Source organism: Gorilla gorilla, chromosome 19 (genome assembly GCF_029281585.2).
Source record: "Gorilla gorilla gorilla isolate KB3781 chromosome 19, NHGRI_mGorGor1-v2.1_pri, whole genome shotgun sequence".
NCBI classification, from domain to species: domain Eukaryota; kingdom Metazoa; phylum Chordata; class Mammalia; order Primates; family Hominidae; genus Gorilla; species Gorilla gorilla.
The window spans coordinates 22,093,364-22,112,431 of record NC_073243.2 but is presented as its reverse complement, the minus strand read 5'-3'; positions in this window follow the sequence as shown (position 1 = coordinate 22,112,431).

Sequence of the window (19,068 nt, the reverse complement as noted above, 5' to 3'; positions counted from 1 at the left end):
CAGGCGTGAGCCACCACGCTTGGCTCTGGTTTGTGTTAATTTTATAGTAATATTTATTATCTTTTCAGTGGTTTCTGGTATCTGGAGGTGTTTTTGCAAGCAGCAGCAATACTTTTTTTGGGAGTGCGTCTTGGGTGGGGTTTTTAAAGTCTCCCTTTCATAAATCTACTTTACAGCATTAATCTGTGAGGACTTGCAGTCTCCACCTAACCTCAAAAAGTAACATGTAAAATCGGTGACATCAAGATTCCACTGATGTGTGATTCAGAAATGTCACACCACCCGCTCATGTCATGGTGTTACCAACATTAAAAAATATTCTGTGATTTATTTTATAAAACAATAGCTTTAAAAAATAAACTTTAAATTTTAGAATGGTTTTAGATTTACAGGAAAATTGCAAAGATAGTACAGAGAATTTATCACCAACGTTTTGAAATTTGTTTAAAAATGTTTAGGTTTGGGGTTCTCTTTGGGGTTATTTGTGGTGACCCTGTCTCTTGCATAACGGCTAAGTAAAATATTTCAAGTAGTAGCTGGATCTCAGTCTCCTGTAATCTGAGTACACTATATCAAGAAACTCCTCTATTGAAGCAGCATTTCCTTCTTATTATATCTATACAACTGTGGTTGCTTTCTGGTTTATAGTGCGATACACTTCTGCACAGCCAGTGAAGTGATTGATCAGTGAAAATAGGCCGTTAAGGTTCCACCTATCAGATTTTGAGGATAATATGAGGATGCATAATATATGACTTTGTTTTATACAAAGTATCAATGTTAGTAAGTCTTTTGCATATGTGTAGGATATGTCTTACAATTGGATTGGACCTTCTCAATCATCTTAAACCCAAATGGCCAAATATGCCATATTTTGTAACAAAAAATATACAGTTAAATATTTTACTGTATCTTATTTTGTTCTTTTCTTTTTCATAAAATGATATAATTTGATTATCTTTCTAATGTTTTGTAAAGGGATTTTAAATCAAGTGTATTTGAGGTATAGCTCATGTACAATACAATGTATTCATTTCAAATGTACGTTTCCAAGTTTCAGCAAATGTACACACCCATGTGTCCATCACTAGGGAACATTTTCATTACCTTAAATGTTCTTTTGTGCTCAAACCAGTCAGTCTCCCTGGCTCCAGGAAAGAGCTGGTCTGCTTTCTGTCACTACAGATTTGTCTTTTCTAAAGTTGTATATAAATAGAATTATATATAATATACTCTTCTGTATCTGGCTTTATCCACTCAGCATCATGTCTTTGTAATTTATTCACTTTTTTGTGGCTATCAGTAATTCATTACCTAAAAAAATTTCTTGGCTGGGCATGGTGGCTCACGCCTGTAATCCCAGCATTTTGGGAAGCCAAGGTGGGTGGATCACACGGTCAGGAGTTCGAGACCAGCCTGACCAACATGGTGAAACCCCATCTCTACTAAAAATACAAAAATCAGCTGGGCATGGTGGTGCACACCTGTAATCCCACCTACTCAGGAGGCTGCACATGTAGGCTGGGTACGGTGGCTCGTGCCTGTAATCCCAACACTTTGGGTGGCCAAGGCAGGTGGATCACCTGAGGTCAGGAGTTCGAGACTAGCCTGGCCAATATGGTGAAACCCCATCTCTACTAAAAATACAAAAATTAGCCGGGCGTGGTGACAGGCGCCTATAATCTCAGGTACTCGGGAGACTGAGGCAGCAGAATCGATTGAACCCGGGAGGCAGAGGTTGCACTGAGCTGAGGCTGAGATCGGGCAACTGCACTCCAGCCTGGCGACAGAGCCAGACTCTGTCTCAAAAAAAAAAAAAAGAAAGAAACCTGCATATGTATCCCCAAATCTAAAATAAAAATTGAAAAAAAAAAAAAAAGGGCTGGGTGCAGTGGGTGCAGTAGTTCACTCCTGTAATCCCAGTACTTTGGGAGGCCAAGGCTTGTGTATCACCTGAGGTCAGGAGTTCAAGACCAGCCTGGCCAACATGGTGAAACTCTGTCTCTACTAAAAATACAAAAATGAGCTGGGTGTGGTGGAGGGCGCCTGTAATCCCAGCTATTTGGGAGGCTGAGGCAGGAGAATCACTTGACCCTGGGAGGCAGAGGTTGTGGTGAGCCGAGATTGTGCCACACTGTACTCCAGCCTGGGCGACAGAGTGAGACTCTGTCTGAAAAATAAATGAATAAATGAATAAATAAATAAATGTAAAAAAAATTTTAAATAGAAAAAAGCTTATGAAATTAGGATATAAAGAAAAAATTCGTACAAGTGTAAAATATGTTTGTGTTTTAAGCTAAGCATTACTACAAATGAGTCAAAAAGTTAAAAACAATTAAAGAGTTTATAAAGTAAAAAAAGTATAGTAAGCTAAAGTTAATTTATTATTGAAGAAAGAAGTTTTTTTGTTTTCTTTTGAGACAGAGTCTCACTCTGTTGCCCAGGCTGGAGTGCAGTGGCGCGATGCGCAATCTTGACTCACTGCAATCTCCGCCTCCCGGGTTCAAGTGATTCTCCTGCCTCAGCCTCTGAGTAGCTGGGATTACAGGCGCGCACCACCATGCCCGGCTACATTTTGTATTTTTAGTAGAGACGGGGTTTCAGCATGTTAGTCAGGTTGGTCTCGAGCTCCTGACCTCATGATCTGCCCGCCTTGGGCTCCCAAAGTGCTGGGATTACGGCGTGAGCCACCGTGCCTGGCCAAAAGAAGTTTTTAAAGATAAATTTAGTGTAGGGGAGATGTACAATGTTTATAAAGTCTACAGGAGTGTCCAGCAATGCCCTAGGTCTTCACGTTCCCTCACCACTCACTCACTGACCCACCTGCAGCAACTTCCAGTTCTGCAAGTTCCATTCATGGTCAGTGCCTTGTACAGGTATGCCATTTTGAATCTTTAATACCATACTTTTACTGTACATTTTCTGTGTTGAGATACACAAATACTTACAATTGTGTTGCAATTGCCTACAATATTCAGTATAGTAACGTGTTGTGCAGGTTGTTTGAGCAATGGACTATACTATATAGTCTAGGTGTGTAGTGGGTTATACTGTCTAGGTTTAAGTGCACTCCATGATGTATGCACAACACTGAAATTGGCTAGTGATGCATCTCTCAGAGTGATGTACATCTCAGAATGTATCCCTGTGGTTAAGTGATGTGTGACTGTATTTTAAAAAGGCTGTTCTACTTCCTTCTGGCCTCTGTGATTGCTGATGAGAAATCTGCTGTCACTCAAATTATTTCTTCCTGAAGGTATAATGTTGTCTGTCTCTCCCGTTGTTTTCAGAAATTTTTTCTTTGTCTTTAGTTTTCAGAAATTTGATTACGATGTGTCTTTGGCATAGATTTCTTTGAGTTTACTCTGTTTGGGGTTTGCTAAGGTAGGTTTAGATCTTTTGCCAAATTTGGGGACATTTCATCTATCATTTTTTTGAATATTTTTTCAGCTCCACCCCCTGTCTCCTTTCCTTTTGTGACTAAAGTGATGTGATTGCTGGATCCTCTGTTGTGGCCCCTCAGGTCCCTGAGATTCTTTTTATTTTATTTTATTTTATTTTGTTTTTCTGCCCATTTTCTTTCTGTTGTTCAGATTGGGCAATTTCTATTCTGTCTTGCATTTCATTAATTTTTCCTCTGTTTCCCCCATTCGCTATTAAGCCCATACATTGAGCTTTTTATCTTGGTTATTCTATTTTTCAGTTCTAAAATTTCCATTTGGTTCTTTTTAAATTTTTTATTTCTCAGCTGATATTTTTCATTTTCTATTTGTTTCAAGTGTGTTTATAATTGCTCATTGAAACTTCTTTTTTTTTTTTTGAGACAAAGTTTCGGCCTGTCACCCAGACTGGAGTGCAATAGTGTAATCTCAGCTCACTGAAACCTTCGCCTCCCTAGTTCAAGTGATTCTGCTGCCTCAGCCTCCTGTGTAGCTGGGATTACAAGCGTGCACCATCATGCTCGGCTAATTTTTTTGTACTTTTAGTAGAGACGGGGTTTCACCATGTTGGCCAGGCTGGTCTTGAACTCCTGACCTCAAGTGATCCGCCCCCCTCAGCCTCCCAAAATGCTGGGATTATAGGTGTAAGCCACCATGCCTGGCCCAGCAGGGGAATTTTAAGTGTGCCTTGTCCCAGCCAGGTAAGGGTAGAAATCCAGGCTGCCACTCAGCATTTGCTAATGGGGTGGCAACAGGGTTGTGGTTCTTGCCATGATGTTTGGCAAGGATAGTGTGATTTTTGTCTAAAAGTTTTCTGTCTTGCCAAATTAGTCCTTTCCTGGTCTTTTGGCCAGAGAGACCAGGCTTTCTTGGGGATTTTATATTATTTTTTTGGTTTGTGCCCATTGGTTTTTCCAGTGGTTTCTCCAGCATCCAGTTCCAGATACATGAGGAAGAAAAGAAAACCCAGAGAACTCACTGCCATGCCATTCCCGACGTCCCAAGGCTTCCAATTTTTCTGTCTTCTCTCCACCTTCAAGAGCCTTTTAGTGTTTGTTTTATCTATAATATCCATGGTTTTAGCTATACTTAGTGGGAAGTATAGGAAGAAGTGCCTCTATTTAATCTTAAGTTCATTCCTTTTTATAGCTGAGCAATATTTCATTGTATAGAAATGTCACAATTTGATCATCCATTTCATCAACCTGTTGACAAACATTTGGATTGTTTCCAGCTTTTGGCTTTAGGAAACAGTGCTGCTTTGAACGTAATTTAATGCTGTTATGAATATATGTTGTCGGGTCTTTGTGTGGACTGTTTTCACTTCTCTTGGGTAAACACCTAGGAGTGGAATTGCTGAGTCACGTGGTAATTGTGTGTGTAACTTTATGAGAAATTGTCAAACTGTTTTTCACAGGAGTTGTACCATTTTACTTTCCTACCAGCAATGTTCCAGTTGCTCTACAACCTCACCAATGTTTGGTTTTAATAGTCTTTTAAGTTTTAGTCATTCTAGTTTTAATTTGCGTTTCTCTGGTGACTGATGATGTTGAACATCTTTTCATGTACGTATTTGCTATTCATATAGCTTATTCAGTGAAGTGTCTGTTAACAAATTTGGCCTCTTTTTATTGGGTCGCCTTCTTGTTATGAAGTTGTAGAAGTTCTTTATATATTCTGAATACGATCTTTCATTAGATACATGTTTTACAAATCTTTTTCTCTCAGTCTGTGCCTTGTGTTTTTGTAATCTTTTTAAAAAGAAAGCTTTGTTGGACTTGAAATTTTCATTGTTTTAACTGTGTCTTTTGAAGACAACAAGTTTTAAATTTTGATGAAGTTTGTTCTTTTTTTCTTTTGTAGCTTGTATTTTTGTGTCTTATTTAAGAAAACTTTGCTTGAGCCAAAGTCACAACATTTCTCTCCTATGTTTTTTGTCTAAAAGTTTTATAGCTTTGGGAAGCCGAGGTGGGCACATCACGAGGTTGGGAGTTTGAGACCAGCCTGGCCAACATGGTGAAACCTCCGTCTCTACTAAAAATACAAAAATTAGCTGGGCATGATGGCGGGTGCCTGTAATCCTAGCTACTCGAGAGGCTGAGGCAGGAGAATCACTTGAACCCAGGAGGCAGAGGTTGCAGTGAGCCGAGATCACACCACTGCACTCCAGCCTAGGCGAGAGGGTGAGACTCTGTCTCAGAAAAAAAAAAAAAGTTTTATAGCTTCAATTCATATACTGAGGTTTATTATTTATTTTGAATTATTTTTATATGGTGTGAGATAAAGTTGAGCTCTATTGTTTTGCCTATGGATATCTGATTATTCCAGCACCTTTTGTGAAGATTATCCTCTATTATCTTGATACCTTTGTTGAAAATCAATTGATTATATACATGTAGGTCTATTTCTGGACTCTGTCCCATTGATCTATATGTCTATCCTGATGCCAACACTCTTGCTAATAATATATATTACCGTTTCATATATTAATATCTATTACTGAGCTAGCTTTATAGTTAGCTAAGTCTTGAAAGTCAGATAGTATCAGTCTTCCAACTTTGTTCTTATTTTTCTAGATTGTTTTGGATCTTCTAGATATTTTGCTTTTCTATTTAAACTTGAGATTCTGCTTGTCCCCTTCTATAAAATAGCTGTCTGAGGTTCTGATTTTTATTGATGCCTAAATCAGTCTAGGAAGAATTGATGTCTTTTTTTTTTTTTGAGATGGAGTCTCGCTCTGTTGCCCAGGCTAGAGTGCAATGGTGTGATCTCAGCTCACTGCAACCTCCACCTCCCGGGTTCAAGCAATTCTCCCGCCTCAGCCTCTCGAGAAGTGGATTACAGGCACCTGCCATCATGCCTGGCTAATTTTTGTATTTTTGTAGAGACAGGGTTTCACCATGTTGGCTAGGCTGGTCTTGAACTCCTGATCTCAGGTGATCCGCCCACCTCGGCCTCCCAAAGTGCTGAGATTACAGGCATGAGCCACCACACCTGGCTGAAAATTGGTATCTCAACTATACTGAGTCTTCTGCTCCATGGGCATGGTGTACTTCTTTATTATTTATTTATGTGTCAATGTCTCTCAGTATTCTGTAGAATTTTAATTTTCAATTTCGGTCATTTCTTGTGACTTTGAAACCAGTTTTGTTTTCTTTCTATCTTCCTCTCTCTATCCCTCTATCCTTCTTTTGCCTTCTTCCTTCTCTTCCTCTTTCCCTCCTTTCTATAGTTTTTTATTCTTTTTTTCCTTTTAAAACTCAGCCATATAGTACATATCTTGAATCCTTGTTGACTTTTCATCGATGTATTACAACTTAAAATGCATTCTTTAGACAAATACATTTGGCAAACCTTAAAATGACGTTAGGCCGCGGTTGCAGCCAAGCACGCAGCACTTTGTGTGGAGAAACTGTTGTGCGTAGAGTAGTTGTTGAGAGCACAGACCATGGATCCAGACCACCCGCGTTTGCAATTCTGTCTCCGTTATTACTAGATGTGTCATCTTGGGAAAGTTATTTCATCTTTGTGCCTCAGTTGCTTCATTTGTAAATTGTGAAAAAAAGTACCTACCCTGAATGATTTTTGCGAAAATTAAAGGTCAATACAAGTGAAATGATCGGAATAGTAACTAGTAAGCACTGGTTTAGTGTATGATAATAACTATTATTATTATGACCCACTGTCTACTGGGAAAAGAAGCATTGCAGTGAAAACACAAATAAAATGTGTAAGAATCCTGACTGGCATGGCCGGGTGCGGTGGCTCATGCCTGTAATCCCAGCACTTTGGGAGGCCGAGGCGGGCGATCACCTGAGGTCGGGAGTTTGAGACCAGCCTGACCAACATGGAGAAACCCCGTCTGTACTAAAAATACAAAATTAGCCGGGCGTGGTAGTGGGCGCCTGTAATCCCAGCTACTCGGGAGGCTGAGGCAGGATAATCGCTTGAACCTGGGAGGCGGAGGTTGTGATGAGCTGAGATTGCTCCATTGCACTCCAGCCTGGGCAACAAGAGCAAAACTCTATCTCAAAAAAAAAAAAAAAAAAAAAAAAAAAAAGAATCCTGACTGAAGCCTAGGAGCACAGAGATTGGAAGAGTCGGGGAGTTTTCAATGAGAAGTTAATACTGAAGTCTTTAGACTACTTTTATTGAGGTATGATTGATATGAAAAGCTATTCCTATTTAATTATCACGTATCAATGAATTTGCAGTTAAATATATGCCTGTGAAACCAACACTACCATCAAACCCATCGTCATCTCCCAAAGTTTCCTCCTGTCCCCTTCTGTGATAATGATGATGATGATGATGTGTGGCTCTTTTTTTTTTTTGGCAAGAACACTTACCATAAAACTACTCTTTTAGCAATTTTAAGTACAAAATACAGCATTGTTAGCTACAGGCGGTATGCCATATAGTAGATTTCCAGAACTTATTTATCTTGCATAATTGAAGCTTTGTACCCTGTAATTACCACTTCCTCATTTTCCCCTTCCTGCATCCCTTGTTTTTTTTTTTTTTTTTTTGAGACAGAGTCTCACTCTGTTGCCAGGCTGGAGTACAATGGCACGATCTCAGCTCACTGCAACCTCTGCCTCCTGGGTTCAAGCGATTCTCCTGCCTCAGCTTCCTGAGTAGCTGGGACTACAGGCACCCGCCACCATGCCCAGCTAATTTTTGTGTTTTTACTAGAGACGGGGTTTCACCATGTTGGCCAGGCTGGTCTCGAACTCCTGACCTCAGGTAATCTGCCCACCTCATCCTCCCAAAGTGCTGGGATTACAGGCGTGAGCCACCGCGCCTGACTGACATTTGTTATTTTTGAATTTTTGATAATACTCATGCTAACAGGTATGAGATTATGTCTCATTGTGATTTTGATTTGCATTTCCTTGATGATGACTGATGTTCAACACCTTTTTATATACCTGTTGGGCATTTGTATGTCTCCTTTGGAAAAATGTTTATTCAGGTATTTTGCCCACTTTAAAAATCAGGTTTTTTTTTTTTTTTTTTTTTTTTGCTGTTGAGTTGTATGAGTTCCTTATATATCTGGAATATTAACCCCTTATCAGATACATGGTGTGCAAATGTTTTCTCCCATTCTGTGGTTGCCTTTTCATTTTGTTGATTGTTTTCTTTGCTGTGTAGAAACTTTTTAGTTTGATATAGTTCTATTTATTTTTGCTGTTGTTGCTTGTGCTTTTGGTACCATATCCAAAAATGGATATGGATTTTGATGGACCCCCCAAATTATTGTCAAAACCAATGTCATAGAGCTTTCCTGTATGTTTTCTTCTAACATTTTAATGATTTCAGGTCTTACATTTAAGTCTTTAATCCATTTTGAGTTGACTTTTGTGTATGTTATAAATAAGGTCTAATTTCATTTTTTTAATGTTTATGTTCAGCTCTTTTGTTTTTGCTCACAATTTCTTTAGATATTAGAAGTCTTTTGTAGCTCAATACAAGTTTTAGGATTTCTTTTCTCTATTTCAGTGAAAAATGCCATTGGAATTTTGAAAGGGGTTGCAGCGAATCTTTAGATCACTTTGGGTAGTAGAGACATTTTGATAATATCGATTTTTCCTATTCATGGACATGGGATTTTGTGGAATAGGTTTACTGTGCACTGATTACCAACTTCCCTGAGTCCAGTAAGACTGAACACACTTATACGCAGCAAATTAAATATAGTGGATTTATTACCTACAGATAGGCAGCAAGGGACAACAGAAGCCCAGTGTTCATTGCAAGCATTCCCGGAGTCTCTGGAAAGCTGCTTGTGGTGGATGGAGTGTCATATGTGCATGCTCCACCTGCATTGCAGCTGAGGGACCTCCTCAAAAAAAGCAGCCTGCCCTGGCTTTTTTTTTTTTTTTTTTTTTTTTGAGACAGAGTCTCACTCTGTTGCCCAGACTGGAGTGCAGTGGCATGATCTTGGCTCAGTGCTACCTCCGCCTCCTAGGTTCAAGAGATTCTCCTGCCTCAGCCTCCTGTATAGCTGGGACTACATGAGTGTGCCATCAGGCCTGGTTAATTTTTGTATTTTTAGTAAAGATGGGGTTTTGCCCTGTTGCCCAGGCTGGTCTCAAACTCCTGGCCTCCCAAAGTGCTGGGATTACAGGTATGAGCCACTGCACCTGGCTGGCTTTTTTTTAATACCCTGGGGTATGTGACATACTGGGCTAAATCATTGAAGGACATCTTATTTCTAGGGGAGACTGGAATAGAGCCTGGGCTATTCTGGCCAACTCCTTATCTCAGGATGGCGAATTCCCAGCACATTTTATAGTTATTCTTGGGAACTACAAGCAAGAAAGGGGAAGAACTAAGTCGGTGCAAGTCTACCTCCTCCCTAAATAACTGTCCTGCAGATATCTTTCCATTTATTTGTGACTTTCCAATATATTTCATTAATGTTTTATAGTTTTCAGTGTACAGGTCTTTCACCTCCTTATTTAAGTTTATTCCTAAGTATTTTATTCTTCCTGATGTTATTGTAGATGGAATTGTTATCTCAATTTCTTTTTTGGATAGTTCGTTGTCAGGGTATAGAAATGCTACTGATACTGTAGGTTGGTTTTTGTATCCTGCAACTTTACTGAATTCATTTATTAGTTTTAACAGTTTTTTTGGTGGAATCTTTAGGGTTTTCTACATATAAGATCATGTTAACAAATGAGACAATTTAACTTCTTCCTTTTCTATTTGGATGCCATTTCATTCTTTTTCTTGCCTAATTGCTCTGGCTAGGACTTCTAGTACTATGTTGAATAGAAGTGGTGAGAATGGATATCCTTGTCTTGTTCCTGGTCTTAGAGAAAAACTTGACTTTCACTGTTGAGTATGATGCTAGCTGTGGGCTTGTCATGTATGGTCTTCTTATGTTGAGTTACATTGTTCAGTACTTAATTTGTAAAGAGATTTTATCATGAAAAGATGCTAAGTTTTGTCAGATGCTTTTCTGTATCTATTGAGATGATCATTTTTATCCTTCATTCTGTTAATGTAATATGGATCACATTTATTGATTTGTGTATTTTGAACCATTTTCGCATCCCAGGAATAAATCTAACTTGATCATGGTGTATTATTCTTTTAATGTATTGTTGAATTTTGTTTGCGAATATTTTATTGAGGATTTTTGCATTTGTGTTTATCAGGGATATTGTCTTGTATTTTTCTTTTCTTGTAGTGTTCTTATCTGGCTTTGGGATCAGGGTAATGCTGGTCTTGTAGAAACAGTTTAGAAGTGTTCCCTCCTGTTTAATTTTTGGAAAAAACTGAGAAAGATTGGCATTAATTCTTTTTAAAGGTTTGTAGAATTCACCAGTGAAGCCATCTAGTCTTTGTTAGTGCTCTGTTCAGATTTTGTATTTCTCCTGACTTAGTTTTTGTAGGTTGTAAGTTCTGAGAATTTATCCATTTTTTTATGCTACCCAATTTGTTGGTGTACAATTGGTCACAGTAACCTCTTCTGATCCTTTGTATTTTCATGGTATCGGTTGGAATGACTCATCCTTCATTTATAATTTTATTTATATCTCATCTCTTTCTTAGTTTAGCTAAAGGTTTGTCAATTTTGTGTTTTTCAAAAACCCAACTCTTTGTTTCATTGATTTCTCTTTATTGTTTTTCTAGTCTCTATTTCATTTATTTCTGGTCTAAATTTTGTTATTCCTTTTGCTAACTTTGGGCTTTGTTCTTATTTTTGTATTTCTTTGGGGTGTAACTTTAGGTTGTTTATGTGAGATCTTTTCTTTTATTAATGTAATCATTTGTTGCTATAAACTTCCCTCCAATAACTGCTTTTGCTGCATCCCATACATCCCATTTTGGTTTTTGTTTGTTTGTTTGTTTGTCTCAAGATATTTTTGTCTCTTCTTTTAATTTCTTCTTTGACCTATTGGTTTTTCAGGAGTGTGTTGCTTAATTTCTGCATATTTGTGAGTTTTCCGATTTTCCTCCTATTATTTCTAGTTTCATTTCATTGTGATTGGAAAAGATATTTCATATGATTTCAATCTTCGTAAATTTGTTAAGACTTATTTTGTTGCTTAACATGTGATCTATCCTGGAGAATGTTCCATGTGGGCTTAAGAAGAATGTGTATTTTGCTTCTGTTGGATAGAATGTCAGGTATATGTTCATTGGATCTGTTTGGTATCTAGTGTTTAATTCCACTGTTTCCTTATTTATTTTCTGTCTGGATGATCCAACCATTGTTGAGTGGGGGTATTGATTTCTTCTATTATGTATTGCTGTTTTATGTCTTCCTGATGAATTGACCCTTTTGTTAGTATATATAATGACCTTCTTTGTCTCTTATGACAGTTTTTGACTTGAAGTCTATTTTGTCACATGTAAATATAGCCATCTTTGCTCTCTTTGGTTATCATTTTTATGGGATGTGTTTTTCATCCATTCACTTTCAAGCTATTTGTGTCCTTAAATCTAAAGTGAGTCCCTTGTAGACAGCATATAGTTGGGTCTTATTTTTTAAAGTCCATTTATCGACCTGGTACAGTGGCTCAGGCCTGTAATCCCAGCACTTCGGGAGGCCAAGGCAGGTGGATCACCAGGTCAGGAGTTCAACATCAGCCTGGCCAAGATGGTGAAACCCCGTCTCTACTAAAAATACAAAAATTAGCTGGGCATGGTGGTGAGTGCCTGTAATCCCAGCTACTCGGGAGGCTGAGGCAGAGAATTGCTTGAACCTGGGAGGTGGAGGTTGCAGTGAGCTGAGATCAGGCCACTGCACTCCAGCCTGGGTGAGACAGCGAGACTCCATCTCAAAAAAAAAAAAAAAAATTCCGTTTATCCACTGTATGCCTCTTAATGAGGGAATTTAGTCTATATACATTTAAAGTAATAATTGATAGGTAAGGACTTACTATTGCTATTTTGTTAATTGTAGTTCCTTTCTTCCTCTCTCGTTGTCTTCCTTTGTGGCTTTATTATTATTATTGTTTGTGGTGGTATGCTCTGATTCTTTTCTTTTTATCTTTTGTGTATCTACTACAGGATTTTTTTTTGTGATTACCATGAGGCTTACATAAAACATCTTGTAGTTGTAATAGTCTATTTTAAGCTGATAACAACTTAATTTTTATTACATACAAAGACTATACACTTTTACTCCTCCCCCCACATTTTATATTATTTATGTCACAATTTACAGCTTTTTATATTGTGTATTGAGCTATATACCATCATCATGGTATTAGAGAATTGTGAGTTTGACTATATACTTACCTTTATCAGTGAGTGTATGTTTTCATGTTGCTGATACATGTTCCTTTCATTTCAACTTGAAGGTCTCCCTTTCATATTTCTTGTAAGGCAAGTCCAGGGGTGATGAACTTCCTCAGTTTTGGTTTGTCTGGGAAGGTCTTTATCTTTCTTTCCTTTTTGAAAGATGGCTTTGCTGAGTATGTTTTTGGTTGGCAGTTTTTTTTCTTCCAGCACTTTGAGTATATCATTCCACTCTATCTTGGTCTGCAGGGTTTTTGGTGAGAAACCCACCGATAATCTTATGGAGGTTTCTTTGTATGTGTTGAGTTGTTTTTCTTTTGCTGCTTTAAAAATTCTCTGGTAAAAGGAATTTGAGGAGATAAAAAATAATTAAAATAAAACAAAAGGAAGAAAATTCTCTCTTTGTCTTTGATTTTTGACTATTTGATTATAATGTGTCTTGGTGAAGACCTCTTTATTCCCAATGTATATGGAATTCTTTGGGCTTAATGGATCTGAGTGTTTTTTTTTTCTCTTTACAGATTTGGAAAGTTTTCTGTCATATTTTATTTATTTATTTATTATTATTATACTTTAAGTTTTAGGGTACACGTGCACAATGTGCAGGTTAGTTACATATGTATACATGTGCCATGCTGGTGCGCTGCACCCACTAACTCGTCATCTAGCATTAGGTATATCTCCCAATGCTATCCCTCCCCCCTCCCCCAACCCACAACTGTCCCCAGAGTGTGATGTTCCCCTTCCTGTGTCCATGTGTTCTCACTGTTCAATTCCCACCTATGAGTGAGAATATGCGGTGTTTGGTTTTTTGTTCTTGCGATAGTTTACTGAGAATGATGATTTCCAATTTCATCCATGTCCCTAGAAAGGACATGAACTCATCATTTTTTATGGCTGCATAGTATTCCATGGTGTATATGTGCCACATTTTCTTAATCCAGTCTATCACTGTTGGACATTTGGGTTGGTTCCAAGTCTTTGCTATTGTGAATAATGCTGCAATAAACATACGTGTGCATGTGTCTTTATAGCAGCATGATTTATAGTCCTTTGGGTATATACCCAGTAATGGGATGGCTGGGTCAAATGGTATTTCTAGTTCTAGATCCCTGAGGAATCGCCACACTGGCTTCCACAATGGTTGAACTAGTTTACAGTCCCACCAACAGTGTAAAAGTGTTCCTATTTCTCCACATCCTCTCCAGCACCTGTTGTTTCCTGACTTTTTAATGATTGCCATTCTAACTGCTGTGAGATGGTATCTCATTGTGGTTTTGATTTGCATTTCTCTGATGGCCAGTGATGGTGAGCATTTTTTCATGTGTTTTTTGGCTGCATAAATGTCTTCTTTTGAGAAGTGTCTGTTCATGTCCTTCAATAAGCTTTCTTTCCCTTTCTCTTTCTCTGGTCCTTTTGGGATTTCTATAATATTTATATTAGTTTGCTTGATGTTTTTCCATAAGTCCAGTAGAGTTGAGCCAGCTGCTAAGATCCATGCCTGTTGTTAATGTTCATGTTCTCTCTGCAGCATTTAATGTGGGCCATGCACAGTGGTGTGTTGGGCCCCATACATGGTGGGGTGGGGCATGCAGGTTGCATAGACTCGTTGGGTGGAGGGTCCTCACGTGAGTCATCTGGTGGGATTTGTGGGCAAGTCTCCTGCTGGAGTCTGTGAGCTAGGTGGCAGAATCTGTGGTTGGTTGTTGAAACCACATGCTGGTTGCTGTGCAGTCCATTCCCTTCTCCCTGTTCCTAGATGATCAGTCATGCTGATCATCTGTATTCTGGGCAGGGAGACAGAAGTGAGCCTCCTGGGCAATGTTCTTCATGCTGATCATCTGTATTCTGTATTCAGTGTTCTTCATGCTGATCATCTGTATTCTGTATTCAGTGTTCTTCATGCTGATCATCTGTATTCTGTATTCAGTGTTCTTCATGCTGATCATCTGTATTCTGTATTCAGTGTTCTTCATGCTGATCATCTGTATTCTGTATTCAGTGTTCTTCATGCTGATCATCTGTATTCTGTATTCAGTGTTCTTCATGCTGATCATCTGTATTCTGTATTCAGTGTTCTTCATGCTGATCATCTGTATTCTGGGCAGGGAGACAGAAATGAGCCCCCTGGGCAATGTTATTCAAGTCTGGGGAAGCCAGGTGTTGACTATGCTTTTACCTTGCCCTGTGGAGAGATTGAAAGCCAAAGGAGCTTCTCTCAGTACAAGCTGTGCCTCCTTGGGGGAGGGCTGATGCAGGTAAAGTGGAGCTGCACTTCTTACCCTTTTTGATGCTTCCACTCTTGGGTTGATTTGCTCCAGTGGGGTGCTGGAACCTCAGCCAGACTCCAGGCCTCCCACATAATGATTCTCATCTGTCACTGCCTGCCTTAACTGGTATTTCTATGGGGGGATGAGAGCTGGAACATCCTATTCTGCCATGTTACTGATTTCACTCCTGGACTCAATTTTGAAGAATGAACAGAACTCACTACTAGATGTATGAAGAGAAAATCGCATCCTAAACAGAGGGAACTCCAGGTACAAAGGCAGAGAAATTTAATATATCAAGGTGCTTGTGATGGACAGTAAGTTTTTTGTGGGACTTGGATGTAGGTTTCATGGAAGGAGACAGTGGGAGTATGTAATTGGAAAGTTAGTCAGGGGCCAGATTACCATGGGCTCATATGTACAGTGAAAACTATAAAAGAAAATGGAAAACTCATGATGACTCTGCTTATTGAACTTTACCAGCGAAGACTTTTCTTTCTATCTGAGCAGGATTTTAGACATGGATTCATCAATGCGCAGTTGCAGTACTGTACATGGGAGAAGTCAGGAGTGATAGTTGAGCTAAGAGATAGAGACATCAGTAGAGGTATGTACCATCACAGTTTGTGAGACAGGCAATAAGAGGAGTTCATTCAACTAATTAATTCAACTAATATTTGCAAGTATCTACCACAAACTCCCAAACTTCTAGAAATTGAAGACACAGCAGTAAACAAAGAGACAAAAATCCCACTCTTATTCTGTTACACACCATATATTTACTATATATATATATATTCTGGAGTATTTAAAAGCAAATCCCAGACATCATGTCATTTCACCTTTGAATATTTTAGTATATGTCTCTAACTGATAAGGACTTTAAAAATACATAGCCTTCATACATAACTACCGTATCATTTATCATATCATAATATATAATACCATGATATTATTTAATAGTTACTATGCATTTATATTTTCACTTATGTTTAAAAATGTCTTTTTAAAATTAGTTACTTTGGGCCAGGTGTGGTGGCTCACACCTGTGATCCCAGCCCTTTGGGAGGCCCAGGCAGCTGGATCACTTGAGGGCCAGGAGTTTGCATCCAGCCTGGTCAACATAGTGAAACCCCATCTGTACTAAAAATACAAAAATTAGCTGGTCGTGGTGGCGTGCACTTGTAGTCCCAGCTGCTCGTGCGGCTGAGGCAGGAGAATCGCTTGAACCCGGGAGGCGGAGGTTGCAGTGAGCAGAGAGTGCGCCATTTGCACTCCATCCTGGGCGACAGAGTGACTCTGTATCAATCCATCAATCAATCAATCAATCAATCAAATTAGGTGCCTTGAATCCAGGTTCAAATCCAGGGCCACATATTGTATTTGGTCTCTTGTCTCTATTAAAATCTAACAGTTCCCTAGCCTTCCTTTGGTATTCTTTTATGTCTCTTAAATTTTTTTTTTTTTTTTTTTTTTGAGCTGGACTCTCATGCTGGAGTGCAGTGGCGCAATCTCAGCTCACTGCAAGCTCCGCCTCCCGGGTTCACACCATTCTCCTGCCTCAGCCTCCCAGGTAGCTGGGACTACAGGCGCCCGCCACCACGCCCGGCTAATTTTTTGTATTTTTAGTACAGACGGGGTTTCACTGTGTTGGCCAGGATGGTCTCGATCTCCTGACCTCGTGATCCACCCACCTTGGCTTCCCAAAGTGCTGGGATTACAGGCGTGAGCCACCGCACCTGGCTTTCAAATTTTTTTATTTTAAAATTATCATACAGTAAAATTAGCTTTTTGGTATACAGTTCTACACATTTTAACACATGTATAGATTCATGTAACCATGACCACAGTGAGTATACACAACAGTTTTTTCACCTGCATGTGTGGAGTAGGAGGGGATTTGGTGGTTGATCCTCTATGACACACTGTTAGGCACCCCCTTGATTGTTGCTCTATGGCTCACCTTTCCACATTGAACCTCCCAGGGCCGAGCCTTTCCAGGTTCTGCGGGGGTTTAGTGGCTCACTTGCCATTGCGTTACTCTTCTTCAGGGTAAGGAAGATTGAATTGCCCAAGGTTCCACATCGTATTGTGGAATTCAGACTCGAACCCAGGTTTCCCATCTTCAAACCTCTGTGTTTAAAATTTATTGTATAAAACTAGAAAAAAGCCTGAGCACGTAAGAGTACCAGAAGAACCAATTTCAGAATATAGATGCAGGTTTCCTAAATAAAACGGTAACCAACTGAATCTAGCACAAATTAATGAAAAATCTGTGCATGGTAGATAGATAACTCAATACATAAATATGAAGTAAAATGAGGTACCATTTTTGTGCAGAGTTTACTAACTTGGCAGAGATTTTAAGAGAAATACTACCATCTATAGGCAATGGATGGAGAAAATAGGCATTCTTATATGTTTCTGGTGTGAAACCAAATTGGTACCACCTTTCAAGGGGTCAATTTTACTATATATAACAAAACTCTTAATATTCCATGCAACTTTGAATCCAGAAGTTCCACCTCTAGGAATTTATTTTCAGGAAGCAATCATGATATTCACCAAAATTTAGCTATGAGGATATTCATTTCAGTGTTATTTATAATATTGAAAAATTAATAACAATGTATCTGTCCACTAATACTGACTTCATAAAATAAAATACCAGACACAAAATAATGTTGAAGAATAATTTTAATAACATGAACATATGATAATGTTACATTCAGTGAAATACACAGTTTCAAAACAGTATTTTTTTGTATTACAAGGGATTCTTTCTGTTGCAAGTAATGAAAACTCAACTAAAAATGGCTTAAGAGAAAGAAAAGGAAGATATTGATTCATAATACTGGAAAGTCCAAGGCCACAGTGCCTTCAGGTAAGGCTGCATCCAGCCTCATCATCAGTAATCTGTTTCCATCTCTTGATTTGGCTTTACTTTCAGATAGACCCTCTAAAAGCATTGTTAAAGAGAGCTACCAGCGGCTCTGGGATTGTGCTTTACCAACTTGATAACCTAACAGGACAAGAGAATTTCCTTTCAAATCATTCTAGCAAAAATCCTAGGGCTGAATCTCATTGGCCAGGTCTGGCTCATGTACTCCTCTCTTTAACTGAGAGGAGGTGTGAGTCCCATTTGAACTATGTCATAATAATGATAGCTGAACTTTACTGAATATTGATTATGTGTCAGATTATGAGTCTGAGTCCCATGATTTGATGTGTAACTTTGAGCAATTTAACCTTCCTAAGCCAGAAAAGAACACATAATCTGTGTCCTCTGTATTATTTCACTAAATTCTCTTGGCAATCCTAGTGAAACAGATTCTATGTCCATCCTCATTTTATGGATGAAGAAACTGAAGCTCAGGCAGGTTAATTATTGTCTTAGTCCGTTTAGCGTTGCTATAAAGGAATACCTGAGGCTGGGTAATTTCTAAAGAAAAGAGGCCAATTTGGCTTATGGTTCTTTGGCTTTACAAGAAGCATGGCACTGGCATCTGCATCAGGTGAGGGCCTCAGGCTGCTTCTACTAATGGTGGAAGGTGACGGGGAGCCAGCGTGTGTGGAGATCACATGGCGAGAGAGGAAGCAAGGTGTGGAGGCGGTGCCAGGCTCTTTTTAACAATCAGTTCTCCTGGTAATGAACAGAGGAAGAACTTACCCTTGAGGGAAGGCACTAATTTATTGATGAGGGTCCCACCCCCATGACCCACATACCTCCCACTGGGCCCGACCTTCAACATTAGGGATCAAATTTCAACATGGGATTTGAAGGAGACAAACATCCAAACTAAAGCAAGTTTATTATTTAAGTTGAAAGAATTAGCAAATGATGCATTCACTCACATGGATTGAGAATATGGGAGGCAGCAGTTCTTCAAAGAAGAATCAGATGCTGCTTCAGACATTGACTATAAAGCCCAAAACAAAAGTAAAGAAAAACAAAACAACCCCATAGAATAAACAAGGATACGAAAACTTTAAAAGTCTACTATTAATATACTTGGAAAGGTACAGAATACATTGCACCCATGTTATAAGAACAGAGTAAGATCCTGATAATTTTAAGAGAAGAAAAAAGGGCCCTT